Source organism: Thrips palmi, unplaced genomic scaffold (genome assembly GCF_012932325.1).
Source record: "Thrips palmi isolate BJ-2018 unplaced genomic scaffold, TpBJ-2018v1 HiC_scaffold_5, whole genome shotgun sequence".
In the NCBI taxonomy this organism is placed as follows: Eukaryota; Metazoa; Arthropoda; class Insecta; order Thysanoptera; family Thripidae; genus Thrips; species Thrips palmi.
The window spans coordinates 3,753,572-3,774,598 of record NW_023144632.1 but is presented as its reverse complement, the minus strand read 5'-3'; the positions used below and the strand labels follow the sequence as shown (position 1 = coordinate 3,774,598).

General features: G+C 54.0%; 1 protein-coding gene and 2 long non-coding RNA genes across 3 annotated transcripts in view; 1 reads left to right on the top strand and 2 right to left on the bottom strand.

Annotated features, from left to right (window-relative positions):
• The window catches only part of LOC117651406 (gastrin/cholecystokinin type B receptor-like), a 71,172-nt gene that overhangs the window by 39,971 nt on the left and 10,174 nt on the right, over positions 1 to 21,027 (bottom strand). The gene's annotated exons all lie outside the window — the stretch shown is intronic.
• LOC117651426 lies at positions 85 to 1,268 on the bottom strand. Its single transcript, XR_004588102.1, has 2 exons — positions 1,206 to 1,268; positions 85 to 984 (listed from the first exon to the last, which is right to left on the bottom strand). It is a non-coding gene; the product is annotated as an uncharacterized LOC117651426 (long non-coding RNA).
• Positions 15,483 to 16,064, top strand: LOC117651427. Its single transcript, XR_004588103.1, has 2 exons — positions 15,483 to 15,518; positions 15,747 to 16,064. It is a non-coding gene; the product is annotated as an uncharacterized LOC117651427 (long non-coding RNA).

The following is a 21,027-nucleotide window of genomic DNA, read 5'->3' as shown; positions in this document are numbered from 1 at the left end:
GGTTTGAGTGAATTTTCCAAGTGCTCCAACGGCCTTAACCGTGCCCGACTTTGAAGGGAACAGAGTGGAGGCACGTAATCAATGCTCGAGGAAAGCGGTCCCCAGCCGAAAATCCCGGTTACGGTTCCGGAGAAAATCTCCGCTTACGATCGTAAATCGCCCCAAATTTTCCGGTTGCGATCGGAAACCGGACCTAATTTACGGTTACGGTCGGTCACGTCCCGGTTACGATCGGACTCGTTCCGGTTACGACCGGACTCGTTCCGGTTACGACCGGACCCATTCCGGTTACGATCGGACCAGATCCGGGTCCGAGGCCGGACTCGAAGAAGCATGTCCCATGCGTTTAAGTCTCCAGCGAATTTTCAGAAACACTCCATAACTTGTGAACGGTAACTTATAATAAATTTCTGAAGTCAAAATTGGGCGTAGCTCGCAAAGTTTACCCTGTGTTCATGCATATACAACGCGGATCCCTGCTTGACGGAGCACCACAGAAGACAAACTTGATGTCTTGTGACACTTTGTACTCCGACCGGAATGGTCAGTTACGGTCGTAAACCCTTCCTGGTTACGATCGTAGTCGTAACCGGAAATGTCCGAAATTACGGTCGTAATCGTATTCCGGCCGGAATCGTATCCCGGTCGTAACCGTACTCGGACCGTAACCGGGATTTTCGGCTGGGTCTTTATTACGCAGACTGGTTTTTCGTGGCATCCGGTTGACGGCCAACGCTCCGCTTCCGTTCCTCGGCGTGCTCGGTGTCGCTCAGTGCAGCAGCTTCTTCTCTAGGCACCATGACGTCATCTTGCAGGCCTGGGCGTTCTGGTGGTTGGCGCACCAGTGTGCCGGCCCCCAGGTGCAAGGGTCGGCGCCGACGACTGGAGGGCCACCTTGGCCGTGAGGCACGGCCGCCACGGCCGCCACGGCGCAGAGCAGCGCCAGCAGAGCGGACATCACGACGACGCACAGGCGGAGCATGGCTGCGAGGATCCGAAACATTAACTTGCACTTCATGACGTAACGCAAGATGGAGGATAAAGTTCGAGGGTGCGGACAATTTCAAGTACTTCCAAACACAAGTTCAAAAAGCAGGGAAAAGAACTCATGCTTTTCAAAAGAGGCATGGAAAGGGCCTTCCAATGGCGCGGACACGTGGAAAGCACAAGCCTTCCAGCGGAGCTTCAAGCGTTCGGTTCCTCACCTTATGGCGGTTGACAAGTGCGGTGGACCACAGTTGCTAGCAGGTAGCGCTTCGCCCGCTCGCGTGAACCTTTATACTCGCGAGTACGTGGAAGACCCGCGAATGGGGGAGGGGGATTCTTGGAAGCGAGGATTGGCGCACCTGCTCGACGGTCACGACTCATGCGTCTTACGGCCGGTCCTTGACGAGGTGAGCGCACTGCTTTCCAATCACGTCATATTCGCCCGAATATGAGTTTGTCACGTTCGTTTGAATGTGTTTTTGTCATGTACTGGCCTATATGACGTCACATTTCATTTTCCGGCCGCCAGAACGGCCGTGGGCGGAGCATCGCGATACGAGGACACAGTTTCTCGTAACTGCCTTTCATCCAAAGCGCGGTACGAGAACTCGCGTTCTCAAACGAAAATGGTCGCAGGACGTCGAAACAGAAACCAAAATTTCCGGGGGACCTAGCAGGTCAAAAAGATTTTGGTCGCTCTCCACTCTCATTCCAGGAACTTGACAATCGCGTTCAAACGAATGTGACAAAATGTCACGTACGTTTGAGCATCGTGTCACGGTCGTTTGAATGTGAACAAGCTGATTTATGGGCCAATTCACACCCAAACGAATGTGACACAATGCTCAAACGAAGGTGACATTTTGTCACGTTCGTTTTGAGACTGTTTCCTACCTGTCTCTGTTTCCTCGTTCTGGCCAGAATAGAAATTTACTAATACGACCACGGGCGTTCTCGTATCGCAGTCTGGGCGCGGCGCCATGGTGCAGGCGCGGATCAAGGGGGCGGCGATGCCCCCCCCCCCCAGGCGGTGAAGCCCCCTGAAAGGCAGGCAACAATTCGCTCGTAGCCCCTGTTCGTAGGCAACTTTTGCGACATCGCCCCCCCCTGAACCCGTCTCTGGATCCGCCATTGCAATGGTGGGCTGGCCAATAATACGAGGACGCCTGTGGTCGTATTTTTTTTTTACTCGTTGGTGTTTGACTTTGACCCTTATGAGAAGTCGAATGGTATGTGTCCGAGCTCTTTCAAGATCTTTTTACAGAAATGGATTCGTCTCGACAAGACAAACAAAAACAGTCAGCACATGTCATAGGTTTGGATGGAAAATGAAAAGGCTATTCATCTACAAACTTTGTAAAATGGTCAATAACCTTTTTAGCACTGGTCTTGTTGAGACGAATCCATTTCTGTGAAAACATCTTGACTTGGACCACTTGGAAAATTAACTCAAACCCCTTGGTAATTTAACAAGACATCCCCTTGGATTTCAAGGCGGCACTTTTGCCGTGGCTCGGCCTCTCTTCCCAGCCCCACGCTGCTGCCTGAGCGGCCGGAGCGCCCGCGGAGTCGAGCATAGGCATCCCGCCAGCCAGCCGCGCGTGGCAGACGGGTAACGTTGATGCTTCTCGAACTATCGTGGCTACAGCTAAGAGTAACTTCACATCCTCTCCTTTCCCACCCGCACCCGATGGCAACAGATGAGAGAGGCACCGTGGGTTTATGACGTTAGAATTTGCAAGAGTGGAATTTCTAGAAGAGCAGCGATTGAGCATGGTGGAGGCACTCCGATCTTGTGCCCAGCTGCTTTGCCGCACGACTTGCACTGTTTTGGCATCCTCTCTTTTTCTGAGCGTCTTCTCGTCTTCTTTGCCTCTCTCTCTCTCTCTCTCTCTCTCTTTGTAAGTGTGTGTGTGTGTGTGTGTGTTTGTGTGTGTGAGTGGGTGTTGTTGGGTGCGTGAGGAAGAGGAGACGGAGTGAGAGTGAGTGAGAGAGAGAGAGAGAGAGAGAGAGAGAGAGAGAGAGAGAGAGAGAGAGAGAGAGAGAGAGGAAGAGAGAGAGAAACGTGAAGGGGCGGACATGGAAGCTAGCAACATTGTCGGTTCTCGAGGCAGGTTCTGTCTGCAGGCTGACTCCGAACACCACCGCGACACTGTGTTGCACTGCGTCTCTCTTGCACTCGTGGCCCCGCACGTGGAGGCCACGGGGGCCCCGTAGGCCGTGTAGGTGTGCGAGAGAGACAGCGCGACGAATCATTCGGAATCAGACCATGGTCCTGTGCACTGGGCAGCAGAGCGCGCTTGCTCCGGTACGGCAAGGCTGACTCCACAGAGAGGCTGTACGTGGGTGAATCCCTAACCCTCTCCGCTGCAAGAAAACACCACAACAAAAGTTCACAAATTACTGGCAAATATTTTATCAGGACTTTATTGTATTTTCAAAGTACAACAATCGTTGTGCAAAGTACAATGGAATCGGCATGACGAGTGCTGTGCAGTCCAGGCCTCGTTGTGGTTTGTACAATTCTCGTCGTACTTTGTACAATCCCTGTTGTACTTTTAATGTGCAGTTTTTGTTGTACTTTTGTTGTACTATTCGCACTTTTTCTTGCAGTGTCGTGCACTTTAAATGTTGTACAGTGAAGATTCTCCATATTATGGTGGTGCAGCTGACTTAGTAACATACCATTGAGAATTCACTGTGCCTTACAGGTATTTTGACGAATTTCGTTGGTTTTGTGGAGAAAATCTCCACTGTAATATGTTTGGTGCAGCCTTTCACCGTAAGACATTTACAGCGTTGGCCCCCACGGCTACACATCATCATCATCAGCGCTGTTATGCCTCAGCAGACCTCTCACGGTAAAAACGGTTCCTGGTTTTCCCAGGAACTTCCTGGAAATCACCTATGTTTCTACCATAGGCTTCCTGGGAAAACCAGGTACCGTTTTTACCGTGCTAGCATTCGAGTAAGCAGCTACAGCAGCCCACCTTGTTGACGAGGCTATGGCGACCCTGTGGATCCACAAGCATGGCCTTACGCTTGCCCCCGACCGGCTAGGCCTGCGGGGGACGCCTCATGAGTGCGAGAGAGACAGAGCGACGAACTGGTGTGGCCGACAAGCTTTGCGGTCCCTGTCGGAGCGTGCAGGGGCCCGCAGTCGTCGGCAGTGGCAGTGCGTCAACTTGCCTAATCAGATACAAACTCGCGATGGACGAGACTCAGGCTCGGCGGGGCATCAACTTGTCTAATCAGATACAAACTTGGCGGACGACACACGGCCTCTGAACCCCCACCCCGTCCCACACGCACGGGCCAGAAGTAGAGTTTGGGATCGGGCGGGCTAAGAATTTGCGGCTTGCCCGGGACTGTGCGGATGCAGCCCGTGAGTCTCGGAGACAGCTGGGCCACGCCAAACCACTGCGGGTGACGCGCGTTGCGACGCCGCCCAGCCAGCCGCCTCCGGCCGTTGCTCGAGCACACCGACAGGCGAGCCGACTGCGGCTGGCCGGCAACTCTCTCTCTTACTCCCATATGCAGGTAAAGGAGTGAGAGAGACAGGTGTCGGCTCCGGCCGGCACCGGCCTGACTCACTTGGCTCCCTTGGCTCTAGCCACTGACGAGCGCGACGCGTCGACTGGACGGCGACGCTGTTCGGGTGAGCCGGGCAAGGCCGGGCTAGGCGGCCCGACCCCGGGTCGGGCCGGGCCGGGCTAGCTGGCGAAGGCACCCGGGCAAGCGTTTCTGTCACTAGCCCGCCCGATCCCAAACACTAGCCAGAAGGCCGGTGGAGGCGGCCAAAACTCAAGGCGCGTTTTGAGCTCCAGAGTCGCTAAACAGGACTCGAACCGAACGTGTGACCCCACCAATGGATTCCTCGTTCGGAGAGCAATTCATTGGTGAGGTCACACGTCCGGTTCAAGTCCAATTTAGCGACTCTGGAGCCCAAAACGCGTCCGGGGTTGTGACCGCCTCCACCAGTCTTCTGGCCCACTGCGGGGCGGCACGTCGCCAAACTTTCCGTCACCAGCTTGTTGAGTCAACGGCAAAAGAAAGGGGCAAACGGACCGTGAAACACCAAGACCGTCCGACCGGCCGCCGGGCCGCGGCCGCAGATGCTGTGGTCACGCTCGCTCCGCAGCCGGACTGGACGGCGCGGCGTGGCGGGGCGTGGCGGGGCGTGGCGGGGCGGGGCGGGGCGTGGCGGGGCGGGGCGTGGCGTGGCGGGGCGGGGCGTGGCGTGGCGTGGCGGGGCGTGGCGGGGCGGGGCGGGGGGGGGGGGGGGGGGGCGTGCGCCACAGGGGCGGGAGGGGAGGTAGAGGGTTAAAAAGAGGCTGGTGTTGAGCTAAGCCACGTACGAACGACTGCTACGTGAGAAGAAGGCTTCGTTTTGAAATGGTGCTGTTCTGTTCATGCACCACACATTCTCTTCTACGATGAGCGGTGGAGATGTCGATTCTCACGGGGATAGACACTAAACTCTAGTGGACTTTTTTATTCTTAACTTTGCTTAAAAATGCATAATTATGCACTAAAAAGTCCGCAAGAGTTTTAATATGTATCGCTTAGAGGCCCCACTTACGTAGAGCTGGTGGGAAACGTGGTGTCGAGCGTGGCGTTGTAAAAATCTGTACCGCCTGTATTGGCGATAAAAATGTGGAGCCAGCCAATAATTACACACCCGCTAACACCAAGCAAACGAACAGGGTGGTGCAAAAAAATACGGCAGGTTGTGTCTACTCTGTGGGCCTGTGCAAAAAGGCGCCAAAACCGGGCAAGGCTCGCCGAAGCGATACGACGTGTCTTGGAAGAACGGCAATAAAGCGCACCGCCTTTCCATTGGTGGTGACAAAACCTGGACACCCCCCCAAAAAAAATCACCGCTAGGGAAAGATGAGAAAATGCTGCAACCGTCCCACAGTGGGCCAGAGGACTGATGGAGGCGGCTCGCTATTCAGAACTCGCAACGAACGTGTGGCCCCACCAATGGATTCATCGGTGGTCACGATGGTCGGTTCTAGTTCAATTAAGTGACTCTACAGCTCAAAACGCGTGTAGAATCTTGACCGCCTTCCACCGGTATTCTCGCCCACTGTGCGTTTCTCTTCTTCAATGAAGCCACTCATTCGCGCCTGATTCATTAAACTTCAGTATTTACAGTGGATCAATCGGCGCATTCCGTCGCTCTCTCTCTCTCTCTCTCTCTCTCTCTCTCTCTCTCTCTCTCTCTCTCCCCATATTTCACCCGACCGCGTCCGGTGACATGGTGACGACGCGGCCAAAACTTTAACCCTCGGCGCGCTCCGCTGCGCCTCGCCGCGCAAGCTTGACGTGCCGCGACGTTATTAGACGTCCCAGGTCAGGAAATGTGATGAGAACAGATTAAGTAACAAATGGGCAGCGCGCCACAACCCCCTTCCCTCTCCCCTCCCCCCCCCCTCCCTCCCTCTCCCCGACCCCCTCCCTCTCTCCGACCCCTTCCCTCCCTCCCTCTCCCCTACCCCCTTTCTTCCTCCCTCTATACCCTCCTGCCCCCCTCCCCGCACCCTCCCTGGAACGCGGCGTCAGCTCAAAGTCTACCGCAGGCCGTCGGCGTGGCCAGGACAGCCCCCGTGAACCCCCCCCCCCTCCCGGCACGCGGCTGCCCTCCCTGGCTTGCTTCTGCCAGGGGCAAACAACTTCGTCAAAATTTGTACACCGTTATTTCAAATTTACGTTATTTCACGTTATTTCATTGTTGTTTCAACGTTATTTCGCGTTACATCACGTTATTTCATATTATTTCGCGTTATTTCACGTTATTTCACGTTACGTCACCGTTATTTCAAAGAAAATGTACACGGAAAATTCATGTTGTTTGCCCCTTGCTTCTGCCTGGCCGTCAACCGCTACCGAGCAGTCAACGCGTCCGCACTGCTAAAGACTGTCATCGGCCAGTAAAAAAAAAGAAAGATAAGCGAAGAAAAGTGCAACGTTCGCTCGAAAAGTGGCGCACCCAAAAAACTAATGACGCAGCGAATCAGCGTCAGGTTTCCTTGCAACACTGTCTGAAACCTTTGCGGAAGATTTTGATTGCACTGTTGCTAGTGTTTTCGTTTGTATTGCACAATTAGCTTTGGTTCGCGCCGCGAAAATAAATACTGTTCGTAAAGTTTCGAAGTTGGAAAATTAGCAATGGACTTTGCAGTGTACTTTTCTTTGTACACTCTAAATGTCTTACGAAGAAACTTCCCATAATACGAAGGAAATGGCGCAAGCGTAATACGAAGGTGGTTTTTCTTCGTATTACGAAGGTTTTTCTTTGTATCTTACAATGAAAAAGCTAAAAAGATTCGTATTACGAAGGAATATTGCTTCGTATTATGCTTGCGCCGATTTCACTGTAACATACGAATAACATAGGGCAAATTTCATTGTAAGACATTTAGAGTGTAGGCCAAAAACAGTATGTAAAGATGGATCCACATAACACGTCATAACAAAGGAGGGAGGGGAGGAGGGCGCATAGGACGTCCTTTGCCTAAAGCATGGAGGGAAATGATTACAAGGGGGAGGGAGGGGTTCACTCTGAGAACCTTACAAACTATTTCCGGCCTTACAAAGAAAGGCAACAACAAAGTAATCTGAATATGCTCGACACCCAGGCAGGCCATCTCCCTGTGGAAGCAACACGACTCTTGCATCCCAGGGGGGCTTCCGTGATTCCATGATTCCACCCCGTGTCGCCCGCGTGCGCCGTGCACACCTGTTGACGACCCCCCCCCCCCCCCCCCCCCCAAACCCACGAAGGGCAGACCGCCGAGAGCATTTCGCTGTCAACACCATCCGAAATCGACGTGGCTCCCAAGCCATTCGGAGGAGTCGTTTGGTCGCTCCGTCTCTGTCGCACTCACGGCGCCCTCCTTAGGGGTGCGAGAAAGAGAGAGAGAGAGAGAGAGAGAGAGAGAGAGAGAGAGGGAGGGAGAGAGAGAGAGAGAGAGGGAGAGAGAGGGAGAGAGAGGGAGAGAGAGGGAGAGAGAGCGACGAAACGAATTCTCTGAATCGCTGCCACAGGGGGCAGGTTCGACCAATCAGAAGCCTCCCTCCTGCCCGATAGCGGAAAAAGCGGACTTCGGTGACGTCAGCGTCAGAGCGCCTTCATTAGATGGTTGAGTCGAGCGAGCGGGCCCTCACTGAAAATCCAAAGGCCAGACGTACTGTACTTTCTCGGCCACTCCTCCCCGGAGGAGACACAAGAGGTCTTGCCAAGCATTGGTCAGACCCTTAAAGACTCGCTGAAATTTTGTCCGACCAAAGAGTCTCGCCGCGGTCAGACACTTTTGCCTGACCAGAATTGGCCAGAATTGTGAACGTCGTGAACCTTGTCAATACGGTACTTATGTCCGTGCGGCTTGTACGATGGCCAGTAGCATGAATAAATTGTTAACTGTGAGGAATGTTGTTTCGTTAAAAGAGTATACACTCTCATTCCTGGAACGTGACATCACGTTGAAACGAACGTGACAAAATGTCACGTTCGTTTGAGCATTGTGTCTCATTCGTTTGGATGTGAACCGGCCAAAAATTAGCTTCTTCACATTCAAACGAATGTGAAACAATGCTCAATTGTTGAACGTGACATTTTGTCACGTTGTGTTGCGAAAGAATTCTGCCGACGTCTCTCGATAAAATATTATTTTCACTTCGAAGTGCGACGCACACGCTGGCACACGAAAAATAATATTTTATCGAGAGACGTCGGCGAAACGCTATTGGCGGTAGCAAAGGCGGTAAAATCTAAACTGCATTTCTATTGGCCTTAAAATCTGGAGCCCGCGCACCTGACAAAGCCTACAGAGAAGGCAGCGCACAGTGGGCCAGAAGGCACAAGAGGCGGACAAAACTCCAGACGCGTTTTGACATCCAGAGTCGCTAAAACAGGCCTCGAACCGAACATGTGACCCCATAAATGGATTGCTCTCCGATCGATCGAGGAATCCACTGATGGGGTCACACGTTCGGTTTAAGTCCTGTTTAGCGACTCCGGAGATCACGCGTGTAGAGTTTCGTCCGCCTCATACCGGTCTCCTGGCCCACTGAGTGGTGCGAAACATAACCGCCAATTACTTGTTCCTTCAGTGCGACACGGAGCGAGGCGGAAGCTCTACAAAAGACGGTAGAATCGTCAGAATCGGTCCTTGAAGAGCGCTTATTTCTGCACCGCCTCTGGGAAAAAGGGGGGGGGATATTAGCCGCTTTCGAATCCGTCGCCCCGTCTCTCTGTCGCACCTTTACAGAGCGACGAGTGGATCTGCTGGGCGAGAGAGACGGAGTGAAGAGACCGACTCCTGGAATCAGTCCGCTGCGGCAGAGGTTGGCTGCCTCGCACTCACGGGGCACCCCGTTCAGGTGCGAGAGAGACAGAGCGACGAAAACGGCTCTCGGAATCAGTCTGCCGCTTCTCTGGCTGGTTCTCTGAAGCCCGCGTTCCGTATCCGCGAACCGCGGTTGCCGCGGGCAGCCAGGTGTAAGCGAGCTGGGCAGTGTAGGGCCTCTCAGCCCGGCGAGTGTCAGCGCATGCACGCAGCGCCGCAGCGGCCCGCGAAGCCCGCGAATCCGGACCCCATCATCCCTCGGCGGTTTTATGGCTCATTAGCCCCGGCCACTTACGGCCTGGCAGGTGAAAGGGGAAGGGGGAGGGGAGAGGGGAGTGGGGAGCGGGGAGGGGGAGGGGAGGCCACTCTACGCCGACCTCAACCAACGCCGCGCGGTGCGGTGTGGCCGGGGCGGCGCTGGCGCGGCCAAGGGAGCGGCGTGGCCAGGCGGCAGCGTCCGCGGACTACACTAGTGCGGATCCAATGGGGATCCTGGGTTCAGGATGCGGCTGATGTCGCAACTGTAGCCTACACTGGTAAAACTAAAGCGTAGCTCTATGCTTGAGTCAAGCATAAAGTCACGCTTGAAGACGTTACGCTTGAAATCAAGCATAGGATAGAAATTCCGCCATGCATTTAGATAGGGGAAATCTTGGCGGATGAGCCTGTTACGCTTGATCTCAAGCGTAAACTGATTACGCTTGAACACAGTGGGTAATGCTACGCTTTAGTTTTACCGGTGTACCACCTACAAGGGCGGACAGCGGCTTGTTGTCTACCTTCAAGAGAGAGCGATGTCCCCGTCTCTCCCTCTATCTCCCTCTCCCTCTATCTCCCTCTCCCTCTCCCTCTCTCCCTCTCCCTCTCTCTCTCTCTCTCTCTCTCTCTCTCTCTCTCTCTCTCTCTCTCTCTCTCTATCTCTCTCTCTCTCCCTCTCTCCCTCTCTCCCTCCCGAGAGAAAATTATAGGCTGCAGATTGGCTGCAGGCTGGCTTCCTCCGGGTGCCTGAGAGCGCTCGGATGGATCTCGGATGGCTGCAGACATTGGCTGTATTCGGACATACGTCAGCCAAAATCCAGCCATCCACAGCCGCTGCAGCCTCTCTGGCTGCACCTGCCAGCCATTGAAGTGTCCCTTTGGAGCCGAGTCGGCCCTGCCCCCGCTGCTCTAGGCTGCACCCCGCAGCCTACGGGATGCTCCAGGCAGCCTTCCTTCGCGGACCACGCTGCCCCCAGCAGCCACGAGGCTGCGAGGCACTGCTCTAAGCTGCACCCCGCAGCCTTCAGGATGCCCCAGGCAGCTTTCCTTCGCCCGGGCCACGCTGCCCCCGGAATAGACATGTGCGCCGACCGCATTTTCATCGGCGGCGGCGTTTGGCCGAAATTTAGCCGGCGGCGGCGGCGACGCCGGCGTCTGCGCCGATGTCTTGATCGGCGGCGGCGGCGGCGGCGCGGGCGGCGTGGTTGACTTAAATTTGGTCTATTTTCTCAATTTAAAAACATGCCCATGAAAAGAAAACACAATTTGATGGACTAGTTCTTTAGGGTGGACTAGTTTCGTTACAAAGGTAAAAGTTAAGCAATTTAAACACTCCAATGAGATTTTGTTCTCGCGGCGGAGGACGTGCTCGTCGGGTTGCCTATCCCTGGGCGCTCGCTGCTGATGGAAATGCAAATATTTAGGGCATTTAAGGTCGCGACGCCGACGCCGCCGCCGGTAAAATCATCGGCGGCGGCGCGGCGGCGCGCCGCAAATTTTCGGTCAGCGGCGGCGGCGTGGTAAAATTTGTCGGCGGCGGCGCAGCGGCGGCGCGGCGCACATGTCTACCCCGGAAGCCTAGAGGCTGTGAGGCGCTGCTGTAGGCTGCACCCCGCAGCCTTCAGGATGCTCCAGGCAGCCTTCTTTCGCCCGGGCCACGCTGTCCCTGGCAGCTATGAAGCTGCGGGTCACAGCCACATCTCGGCTGCATCCTGCAGCTTCGTGGATGCCATCGGCAGCACCCATATCGCTACTAGGCTTCCCTCCTTAGAACATGAAGGTCCCCATGACTACCTTTGAGGGTGCCTGTTACGCCCTTTGAGGATCTATGGATCCCTTAGTAGATTTTCTAGGGTCCCAACACCGTTCCAGATCCAAATCTGCTAAGTAATTTCCTCTAGGACTTTCCGTTCCCGAGATATCAAAGATAACAAAAAAGTGTCCCGATTTTTACGAAACTTGCATGGCTCATGTATGTTAACGTATTCAACTCAAATATCAGCATACCACGCACTCATTCTATTTTTTTCTATTTTTTATAACCCTTTAATCAAGGAGTGCGCCTGAATACCGCCAGCATCCACCATGCTGCATCCGTAGCCTACAGCCATTGCAGCCTATATGGCTGTATAGTCCTGCCGTAGCCCGGCTGCATCCGGCAGCCAACACGCTGCGACGCGCAGCCTACAGCCATTGCAGCCTACGTAGCTGGAAAGTACAGCCGCGGCCAGGCTGTCGCTGGCAGCCAGCACGCTGCGACGCGCAGCGTGCAGCCTTCAGCCATTGCAGCCCGCCTGGCTGCGAAGTCCAGCCGCGGCCTGGCTGCCGCCAGCAGCCAACACGCTGCGACGCGCAGCCTGCAGCCATGGCAGCCTACATAGCTGTAAAGTCCAGCCGCGGCCCGGCTGGCACCAGCAGCCAACACGCTGCGACGCGCAGCCTACAGCCATTGCAGCCTACGTGGCTGGATAGTGCAGCCGCGGCCCGGCTGGCGCCAGAAGCCAACACGCTGCGACGCGCAGCCTACAGCCATTGCAGCCTACATGGCTGTAACGTCTACGCGGCAGGGCTGGCGCCAGCAGCCAACACGCTGCGACGCGCAGCCTACAGCCACTGCAGCTAAGTTGGCTGAGCGTGGCAGCGTTTATAGGCTGCTTCGGGCAGCCAAAAGGCTTCTGTGCGCAGCTTCTGAAGCGTTCCACAGCCAAAGCGCTCCGTGAAACAGCCAGACCAGCCATTGCAGCGTGCATGGCTGCAAGTCCAGGACATCGCTATGGCTGCGACATGGCTGCAACGCAGCCACGGCAGCCATGCATACAGCCAAAAAACGGTCCATACAGCCATGCGTCAGCCAAGCGTCAGCCTATCTGCAGCCTTCTATTTTTACTCGGGCTCTCCCTCTCTCCCTCTCCCTTTCTCCCCCACCCAACGGAGCGGCGCACAGTGGGCCAGAAGACCGGTGTCGACGGCCAAAACTCTAGACGCGTTTTGAGCTCCAGAGTCGCTAAATGGGACTCGAATCGAACGTGTGACCCCACCAATCGATTCATGGTTCGGAGAGCAAGCCATTGGTGAGGTCACACGTTCGGTTCGAGTCCTGTTTAGCGACTCTGGAGGACAAAAGGCGTCTAGAATTTTGGCCCCCTACGCCGGTCTTCTAGCCCACTGTGAGGCGCGGCCACGACGCACCACCACTCATCATCATCAGCGGTTCGAGTCGGCAAAACAATCCCCCACTGGGAATAACAAAACAGTGCACCTTCCCTGGCCGCTCGAGTATTCGGAGAACGTCTGGCAATCTGCTGACTGATTCCGAGAGTCGTTCTCGTCGATGTGTGTGTCTCTCCCCCTCGCACATCTCCCTATAGGTGCGAGAGAGACAGCGACGAAAACGACTCTCAGTCTGCGGCCCAATAGAAAGAGATGCCAAAGCGGTTTTCCCCGAATCGGGGTCCGGTCCCGAGAGAGCTCAAATAAACGAGGAGCGTCTGTCTGTCTGCGCCGGTCGTCTGTCCGTCCAGCAGACTGATTCCGAGAGTCGTTTTCGTCGCTCTGTCTCTCTCGCACCCACACGGCGCGCCCCGTGTGAGTGGAGGAGAGACAAGCGATGAAAAAGAGTCTCGCGGAATCAGTCCGCAGCAGAGGGGCGGCAACAACGGTTTGGCATGCAAAGAGGCAGAGATGATGGCATGGCCACATCAAATCACGACTGGCGAGCCACGGCGAAGCTCTCTCTCTCTCTCTCTCTCTCTCTCTCTCTCTCTCTCTCTCTCTCTCTCTCTCGCATTCCACTCACTCACTCACTCACTCACTCACTCACTCACTCACTCACTCACTCACTCACTCACACACTCACTCACACTGCAATTTGGATGAAAAGACTTCACGCCAAAATATGGCGAGACATTAAAGTCTCGCCAAGATTTGGTCAGACCTGAAAGTCTCGCCAAAATTTGGTCAGACAAAAAAGTCTCGCCACAAAACGGTCATACACAAAAGTCTCCCTCTAGAGTGGCGAGAAGTCTGACCTTTGGATTTGTAGTGCACTCACTCACTCACTCACTCACTCACTCACTCACTCACTCACTCACTCACTCACTCACTCACTCACTCACTCACTCACTCACTCACTCACTCACTCACTCACTCACTCACTCACTCACTCCTCACTCAATCACTCAGTGTGGCCGTCTACTGAGGGTGTCACATTAGTTGGCTCGTGGATCAACACTCAAACTACAGTGACGTCACATTTCAAAAACAATCGTGACAACATTCACATTCTAACGATCATGACGTCACATTCGTTAAAAACAGTATACTGTTTATGAAAGTGCATTCAAGTGAGTACGTACACGTCATTCCTCGAGCGTGACATGTTGGCACGCAATGTCACGCTCGAGAAATGAGAGTGTACCGAGCACACTGTAGAGTTTGCGGGGCAGGCAAAGGCCCGAAGCCAGCAAAGGCTCTCGCCCCGGAAAGGCATACTGCCGGCAAACAACGCCCTGCTGTGCGGGGCCACCACACTGGCCGAAACTTTGGCCTCCAACACCGTTGGTACTCCTACACACTAAGTCGGCGCACTCGTTAGTTCATGCGCTCATTAGTGAGGAGTGTGCTTGTCAACACACTGGTAAAACAAGGCGAAAAAAGAAAACAAAAACAAACAACTACGCCCTGAAGGGAAGGGCAGTCTTTTCACGCCCTGTTCACGCCCTTCAAGGGCGCGTAATAAGGTAATGCCATTCGGAATGCCGTTAAAATTTTGCCGGAAACTTGATTCCTCGCCGCTCTTTCAAAATAAACCTTACTTGAATCCTCCGGTCCTACGTAATCGAATACGAGACCCGTTGCGTCGGACCGTTAGCTGCACTCTCACACACTAAATGTTATGTACAATTTTGTACGAGACATCACAGTTTCTTCTGCACACGAACCTCTCGCACAAATGTTGTACGAAAGACTGCACATATTTGCCTATTTTGGTACAAAATCGCGTACAAATTTGTACGAAAAGTTCGTGAGCACAAAAAAAAATCTCATTCAACGAACGTTAATGAAAGCAGATGATACTCGTTTGGTTTTCTTCTACGGGATAGTATGGGCTCATTCCAAATATAGTATTTAACTGAGTCTTTTGTGCCTTGGCCTGCACCGCCGCGCCGTGCCCGTTGGATTGCGAGCTCCCGGTGCCTCTGGGCTGAATCGGGGAGGGATTGTCAATGTTGCGCGCAGGCCGTCGCGCGCGAGGGGGGGGGTGCCATTGTCGAATTCCGCGCAGGCTGCGCCTCACCGCCAGACACACCAGCCCGCCCCGGCAGCCAGCCCCTATTATATTGTTAGGATACGCACTTGGTTTTTGGACTCTCGAGTAAAAGCTAGCTGACACCTTTATGTATCTTGTAGTTGTAGTTTTAGTTATGTTTTGAGTAAAGGTATTATCTGCTAAAAACTGTGATGTCTCGTAAAAAGTTTGTACAAAAAAATTTAGTGTGGAGGGTTTGAGTTCCGAGGCAGTGAGGACAAAAAAACAATTTCACCGTGATACCGAACTTGAAAGACGTTAAAGCCCCTTCCGTGTCAGAAATTTCCAACGCAACAGACTCGCGACAAAATCAAATATGACGTCATATAGGCCAGTACATGACAAAAACACATTCAAACGAACGTGACAAACTCGTATTCGGACGAATATGACGTGATTGGAAAGCAGTGCGCTCACCTCGTCAAGGACCGGCCGTCGTAAGGCGCAAGAGTCCTGACCATCGAGCAGGTGCGCCAATCCTCGCTTCCAAGAATCTCCCCTCCTCCATTTCGCGGGTCTTCCACGTACTCGCGAGTATAAAGGTTCACGCGAGCGGGCCAAGCGCTATCTGCAAGCAACTGTGGTCAACCGCACTTGTCAACCGCCATAAGGTGAGGAACCGAACGCTTGAAGCTCCGCTGGAAGGCTTGTGCTTTCCACGTGTCCGCGCCATTGGAACATTGGAAGGCCCTTTCGATGCCTCTTTGAAAAGCATGAGTTCTTTTCCCTGCATTTTGAACTTGTGTTTGGAAGTACTTGAAATTGTCCGCACCCTCAAACTTAAGCCTCCATCTTGCGTTACGTCATGAAGTGCAAGTTAATGTTTCGGATCCTCGCAGCCATGCTCCGCCTGTGCGTCGTCGTGATGTCCGCTCTGCTGGCGCTGCTCTGCGCCGTGGCGGCCGTGGCGGCCGTGCCTCACGGCCAAGGTGGCCCTCCAGTCGTCGGCGCCGACCCTTGCACCTGGGGGCCGGCACACTGGTGCGCCAACCACCAGAACGCCCAGGCCTGCAAGATGACGCCATGGTGCCTGGAGAAGAGGCTGCTGCACTGAGCGACACCGAGCACGCCGAGGAACGGAAGCGGAGCGTTGGCCGTCAACCGGATGCCACGAAAAACCAGTCTGCGTAATAAAGACCGCTTTCCGCCAGTATTGATTACGTGCCTCCACTCTGTTCCCTTCAAAGCCGGGCGGGCACGGTTAAGGCATGATCGTACACAGCACCAACAGCCCAACTTCATCATGAACAAAAAGACCAACGACCAACAATAATTGGCTGAGTGATAAGTGATAGCGAAGACCATTTCGTCCTTACAAGACTTTATACAATAGAAATCCCAACCAATACTATAGTAAATTTACAAAAAATAATTCATAAAGAAATTATACGATTCGTGAAATTTACAAACGTCGATGGGCGTAATTTGGCCCAAATTAGTCCTTCACTGTGGCAAAAAGCAACATAGTAAATTACTCCAGGCCGGAGCGAGTCGAGAGCGACAGCATGTGTGCCCGCGTCGCGTGCCGCTCTGGAGCGCCTGTGTTTCGGCGGGTAGGCCTCCCGGCGTACACAGGCGCGCGGCAGCGCTCTGGCGGCCTACCTCGACGGCGCTCTCCCAGCGCGCCGAGCGCGATTCTACACACTCGGACGTGTGGAGTTTGCAGTCCCCACACTTCAAGGGGAGCTGTCCACAGTTGGTTTAGAGTGAAGACACGGAACGTGTCTGGCCATCGGTTGCCTTGACCGTCCATGTCCGTGGAGTTTGTTTTACTGGAGTTCGTTTCACAGTGTGGGACTCTCCAAGAGTGCGGGACAGAGGCACTGCTCTGCTTGCAGCCTGAAGCAGGCCGCGTGCCTCCTGTTGTCATCTCGAACACCACCCCACTGCCGAGTTTGCCAAGCGACCCAAAAGGCGGCTGCAACCCTAAAACCGTCTTTACGGCGTCGGGAAATGGACTCGCTCCCGCCTCGCCGTCACTGCAAAACGACGAACCCGCGAAACTCGACTGCCGGACGCGCGATGGACCGCGATGGACCCTCCCTGCCAATATCGCCTTTTCGCGCAAATGTATGCAGAGAAGCCGCCCCTCCGCGCACCGCTTGCTCCACCCGCTTTGCTCTCGGCCGGCGGTCTAGGCACGTCGTGTCGAGCAGGTTGCACTGTATCGGCGCTGCAGAGAGAGAGAGAGGGAGAGAGAGAGAGAGAGAGGGAGAGAGAGAGAGAGAGAGAGAGAGAGAGAGAGAGAGAGAGAGAGAGAGAGGGATAGAGAGAGACAGAGAGAGACAGAGAGAGAGAGAGAGAGAGAGAGAGAGAGAGAGAGAGGGAGAGAGAGGGAGAGGGGGGAGGAGGGGGAGGTGAAGGGGCTACTCGGATAGATAATATTTACGAGGGGCAGTTTTCCATAAATCGCCCACCCCGACCCTGCAGGGCATCTGCTCTCCGCGAGACGTGCCCCCCCCCCCCATTCCCCGCGTCGCTGTCCGGCTGCGATAGGCGAATCACTGCGGGGATTATTGGCACTCACGTCGTCGCCTTTTTGGAATACGAGAAGCACCGCGATGACGTCATGATAGGGGCTCTCTCCACGCACTTTAAGACCTTTCTCACTGTGAAAATAAGTGTGGAGAACTTGAGCTGTGCTCCACACTGTCTTGAAGCGTACAGAGAATCCATCTCCATACATTTTGGACAAGAGGGAAAGGAGGGGCGGTTGGTTATGCTCCTGCACGCTCACACAAGGAAGAAAGCGCCAATCTCTGAAAACCTTATAAATTATTTTAGGCCTTAAACGCAGCCTGCACTGAGAAAACCTTACAAACTATTTTAGGCCTTAAAAACAAAAGCAGCTTGCCCTGAGAAACCCTTTGCCTTACAAACAAAAGGAGCTTGCCCTGAGAAAACCTTACAAACTATTTTGGGCCTTATAAACAAAAGCAGCTTGCACTGAGAAAACCTTTCAAACTAATTTAAGCCTTACAAACAAAAGCAGCTGGTTACAACAAAGTATTTTGAGCATAAATAACCTTACAAAGAAAATACTTCGTAATTTACGAACTATTTCTTCGTATAACAAAGTAAATTAGTTTGTAATTTGTACGCTCAAAATACGTCCTAAGGTGTTAAGCGTGCAGTACGCCCGAAGGAAAGCGTAACTTTACGCTTTAGTTTTCCCTGTGTGGCGTCACGGTGTAAGAGAGAGACTCTCGACACCGTGCTACCGGCCTACCCCTCCGTGGCCTAAGGTCATATGGAAGATAAGTCGGCGCAACCGGCGCAACCTAGATGCATGCTGGCAGACCGGGAAGCTTAACCCTCCCGAATCCGTCGCCGGGTGCAGCGGAGGACCTTACCGTGGCCTAGGGCTCTGCGGCTCCACGGGTTGCGCCACTGGATTAGTGTGGGCCGCTCCGTTCCGTGCCACACGTGGGCCCTGCCGGCTCGGCTCGGCCGGCTCGGCTCGGCCACCACGCGATCCGGGGCATCAATTTATTGGCGTGCTCCGGCTTGCGCAGGCCCCAGCCCAGCTCAGCGCGCAGGCCCCAGCGGAGCTCCCGACGCCTGCGTGTTTTTCTGGCAAGAGGCAGCAAGACAGAGTGGGTCGCACCACTGAAAGACCAAACTTAATGAGGACACGCACGCATAGTGCGATGCAAAGAGACGCCGCGCACGCCTTCGGTGCACGCACTAATGTTTAGGTAGAATTTTGTACGTGCAACTTGCACGATTTTGAGCATACGTGGATTTTGCATAATATCATGCATAAATTTATGCAAATCGACGCACAATTTGATGCACGACTGAAAATAGGCTGAAAATTACGCATCACCACGTACAAAATTGTACATAAATATTTAGTGTGCACTGCAGTAGAGACACCGCACCTTAAAAGAGATCGCCCACTAATGGCGTAACGTTTTTCATCATAGCTCTGTCCTTGTTGCTCATCATGGACTGCTAGTGAGTGTGAGAGGGTCAGTATACGTTACGTAATTTGTAGACGCCCAAGTGTGATGCATTCCCAAAATGCTAATGCATGCATTAGTGAGACAGTGTGTCAGAGTGAAAGTGAGTCAGCTGGTCACCCCATCCGTCACTTAGGGCGCGTGTCGGGGAGTCAGGTGTCGGGTTCAAATCCACCCCCAAGCCGCCGATTTCTCTTTCCGTTCGTTTTTTTTTCCAAATGTGTCGCTTGTCATTCTTCTCTCGCGAATTATTGATCGATTGCGTGTCACGCCCAGAAAGGAGAATAAGAGTGCCCCATCCAGTCTGATCGCAATTCCGACTACCGCCCTCCGCAAACGCTCAAAACCTCACGAAGTATCTTGAGCATACACGCCGAAAAAAACTAATTTACTTTGTTATAGACAAAAATAGTTCGCATATTACGAAGTATTTTCATTGTAAGCCTGTGTATGCTCAAAATTCCTTGTTATAACAAGCTGCTTTTCATTGTAATGCCTAGTTTGTAAGGTCTTCACAGTGCACATCTAAATGCATGATTTCTCTTCCTTGCTTGCCTTGAAGCGGAGCTATATGCTCCAATGAAGCGCGTGCAAACCACGCGTCGGCTAATTTACCAGTGGAGGCGGGAGAGGCAGTGAATCGCAGTGAACGACTGACATCGCTTCGCGTTCGGTGACGCAGTTAGTCAGTGATCGCTATCCACTGCGAGAAAAAAGTACAGAGAAAGTACGGAACATGTCTGGTCAATAATTTGCCTGGACCGTCCGTACCTGTCCTAACGGAACTTCTGTACTACTTTTCCGTACCCGATTACATGAGTTCTTTGGGACTTTACGCACTATGTTCGTCTGTACCTTTTCCGTACAAAAATACGTTATTTTTTACAGTGTCAGCGGATTGATTTCGAGTGCCGTATTGGTGGCTCCGTCTCATCTCGCACTCATGTGGGGCTTCCCGCGTGGGTGGGAGCGGAACGGAGCGACCAAAACGACTCTCGGAATCAGGTTCGGCTCAACAGGAGGGACGAAGTTCGACGCGTTTCGTGTTTCAGTGGGGCGTGGGTGGGTGGGGGTGGGGCGGCTGGGCAACACCACTCTAAACGGTGTGTAACGGAGCAGCATCCGGGCGACGAACCGCGCGGCCAGGGCCAACAGGCTCCTTCCGAACAGATCGTCGCTCTCTCTCTCTCTCTCTCCCTCTCTCTCTCTCTCTCTCTCTCTCCCCCCTCTCTCATTTGCTTTCGTCTCTCTGTCTCTCTTCTGTCTTTTCCTCTCTCCTTTCTTTTCCCTCTCTCATCGCTTTCGTCTCTCTCCTCTCTCTCCCCCTCTCTCCCTCTCTCCCTCTTCTCTCTCTCTCTCTCCTCTCTCCCCTCCTCTCCGGGCCGGCCCCGGGAGGGCCCCTGTTCGGGGTGCTTGGTGGCCGATAATCAGTATCGATGCACCCTCGGGGACTCCAAGCCCAAGCTTCCCCGGGGCCCGGGTCGCGCGGTCGCGCCCTCGTTGGGACAAACTCCTTGATCTTCATTTACGGGGGCGCGTCAGCCAATCAGCGTCGGTTCGGGGGGGGGAAAGGGGGAGAGGGAGGAGGGGAGAGGGAGGGGGAGGGGAGGGGGGGGGGAGGGGGGGGGGGGGGGGGGAGGGGAGGGTGAAAGGTCCCCAAAGCCGCGCCCACGACAATCACTGCGTCGTTTGCCCACGTTATGGCCGCAGACCCATAAAGGCCTTGACTCGCGTACGCGCGGCTAAACGCGCGCCGAACCCAACCACGCGCTTTGCCGCCGCCACTGCCGACTGATTCCGAGAGTCGTTTCCGTCGCTCTGTCTCTCTCGCACTCATGCGGGGCGTCCAGTATGGGTGCGTGAGAGACAGAGCGACGAAAACGACTCTGGGAATCAGTCTGCCGGGTGGGCGGCCGCGGGACCGCAGCAGCAAGCCCACATCGCGGGGCAATAAAAACCCGCGTCCATACAAGCATGGCGCGATGCTAATGTGAGTTCAATTTTCAAGCGCACACTGAAAATCAAATAGTGATACATCTCACCCTCTGAGGGGTGAGACATAACTGTCTCACCGAAAAACGGTGATACTAAAATGTATCACCGAAAAAATAGTCGTACACGAATGTATCACCGAAAAAAGGTCGTACACAAATGT